General features: G+C 40.4%; 1 protein-coding gene across 3 annotated transcripts in view; it reads right to left on the minus strand.

Moving 5' to 3' along the window:
- The window catches only part of vash2 (vasohibin 2), a 28,833-nt gene that overhangs the window by 17,081 nt on the left and 8,730 nt on the right, over window positions 1-3,022 (minus strand). The window lies entirely within an intron of this gene.

Below are 3,022 nucleotides of genomic sequence, written 5' to 3' on the forward strand. Positions count from 1 at the left end.
TGTGTGTGTGTGTGTGTGTGTGTGTGTGTGTGTGTGTGTGTGTGTGTGTGTGTGTGTGTGTTTGCGCGTGTTTGTGTGCAGGAAGGGTGAACCATAGCACAAGGCCTATCATTTCCTGTGGGTTTTGCTCCATTCTTTATTGACAGCATAAAAAGGGAAGTGAGAAGGAGGACAACAGAACAACATGGTGACACAGCTCTGCATGTTACAGTGTTTTCAGTCGCTTGTCTTTCGTTTCCATAAAGAAAGATTTAAAAAGAAGGAAGTCAGAAAGGTTTGTTTTACAGTCCCACAGGAGGTATTTCACCTACACACTTCAGTTGTTGGCCTCGTTCATGTATGATAAACAGACACATTTCTAATTTAATCACTAATGCTGTCACAACAAACAGAGTCACACTGTAACCCAAAACATATTTATAAAATTGCAGCATTATATGTTTTTTTGAGCCCAAACTTAAAATGATAGAAATGCTAATTTCATTTCTATGTGCAGCCAGCTTCTTGGTAGAAGGCTAAGCTATATGACACAACTAAATTGAAATGATCAAAGGTGATTAACTTTGGACTGGTTCAAGGGTTTATGTGATATGTTATGTGGAACATGCAGTTAAAATTCACATACACACTTTAGTGTATTTATGTTTGGGCCAGTGTAGCCTCAGTGAAACTGAGCTGATGCTATCCTACATCTGACCGCTTCATCTAGGTCCCTTGGTTTGTCCATAATCCACGATGGTTTGACAATTTTGACAGTTAGCCTGATCCCACTCAGTACAGTACTGCTGCAGTATACAGGCTACACACACATATGTTTAAACTAATATCTGACAAGGATCAATTGAAATTGAAATCTATTAAATCTAGCTTAAATGGTTGCCAATTAACTTGTGTTTCCATAGAGACAAAAAAGTCAAATCGACTTTAAAGCAGACGCCAAGCCAGCCAGGCAACCTGTCAGACAGTAAGTCACAGAGCAAATAAAATAATCAGCCAACTGGCCACTCGTACAGTTATTAGGCAAGTCAAAAGTCATTCAGCCCATAAATCAGTCTGCCAGCTGGCCCAAACCAGTAAATAGCAGGTTTTACTACCACATAATCTCTCATGTAGTGAAATCCTCACTAAGGCGTTATGGAGTGGCTACAGCAGCTGACACACACACAAACACGTGCGCGCGCACAAACACACTAAAGCGGCTTTCGTCTGGGTCAGGGAGTGAGATGAGTGCTGATCTCTCCGTTATCATCCTCCCCTCTCTCTTTTCCGCTACAGTAAAAGGATGATGGTGACTTGCACAGCTTAATGTCCTTGTGAAGCATGCGTTAAGCAATCACATTGAACATATATGTACAATATCCATCACACTCTTATTAACTATAATATACTGTAGACAGCAACACAGTGTCAGGATGCAGTAGCCTTCCCCCTGTCTATTAAGAGTTCAGATAATTAATCTGTCACTGGTTCCTTTCCTGTTTTCCTCCCTCCTCTGTAATCTTGTCCCTTTTCCTCTTTCTTCTCCAACCATCCTTTTGTTATGTTTTTATAGTCATCTCTACTCTACTCTTCTTTTGCCCTTTCTTTCCCATTATATTCGTATCTATCATCTTTTTTCCCCCCTTTCTGTAACGCCCCCCGTTTTTCTCCCTCTTCTCATATGTCATTTTGTCCTCCTTCTGTATCTTCACCAACATGTTTTTTCTCCACCTCTACAGTCCAGAGCCAGCTTTACATCCACCAGGTCTAAACATCATCTGTATCCGTCTCCCCTCTGCTGGGTCTCAAGGACTAACATATCCCATCCAGCAGCACAGACAAAATACAAAGCGACTGGGACACAGAGGAGACAGTATGACTGTCCTGGTTTTTGAATTTTAAATTGTTTGATGGAAATGGGGGATGAGCAGTAAAAGGCAGTATAAGAAAGAAAAGGAGGTGGAAAATAGTAAGAGAACTGCAGAATAATTGCCAAGAGTCAAACTAATTTTAGAACTAGTTTTAAGAACAGGCTCAGCTGTTGTTAACAAATTATTAAAGCTGAGCAAGACATGTAAATTTATTTACAATTCCATGCATCTATCCAAGCTTTTTGGGAGTATAAATAAACAGATGAGTGTTTTTGTCTTTAATGTATGCTGGGTAATACTAAGGTGACAGATACTACAGATAGCTGTGTCCTCTACAACCTTTAAAGCACTTTTGCTCTGTGTGATGAAATATTCAAAACAAATAAGCAGGACAGAAAGAGGGAGAAAGACCGATCAAATTTCCTGTTGTCAAGTTATCTTTAGAGCGGGACATCCCAAGGAATGCCTTTTTCTCTGAGCGTGTGTGCAAAAAAGACAGCTGAGACACCAATGATTAATCCTCAGCATAAGACTTCCTTTTTTCATTTGTATGAAAAGTAATGACAGCATTCCCTGAAGGCTTCCACTAGTTCACTGCAGACAGCAGTACTTAACTGTGGCTTGTATCTGCTGCAAGACTATGATAAGCACACACACACACACACACACACACACACACACACACACACACACACACACACACACACACACACACACACACACACACACACAGTTTCAGTTTATGGTCATATTAATTAAATTTTAAAATAAAAGCAACTTTGCTATCTGTGATTCAAATCTGATGCACACACACAGTCACCGAATGTATATATTATATATAATGTTCTCCCCCCCCCTCCCTTTTGCACAAGTCAGGCTTGTGTGTTATACCTGTATAACTATGCATGTGATGAATAAAGAACCTTGAACCTTCTTGAAGATTACTGCTGCTGTCTGTAATTCTTTGCCTCAGAGCACATCTGTCTGCAGTAATCCTTGTTGGCAGGCGTCCATATCTATTAACGTCCGAGCCAAAACATTTCTACTTGAATTACACACATAGGGATGTCTGTAATTCAGCAGCACTGTTTTACTCTGGACCCTGATATATATTAGGGCTGCCACGATTAGTCGACTAGTCACGATTACGTCGACTATCAAAATCGTCGACG

This window comes from Pundamilia nyererei, unplaced genomic scaffold (assembly GCF_000239375.1).
Source record: "Pundamilia nyererei isolate P.nyererei 1_Seehausen unplaced genomic scaffold, PunNye1.0 scaffold00404, whole genome shotgun sequence".
In the NCBI taxonomy this organism is placed as follows: domain Eukaryota; kingdom Metazoa; phylum Chordata; class Actinopteri; order Cichliformes; family Cichlidae; genus Pundamilia; species Pundamilia nyererei.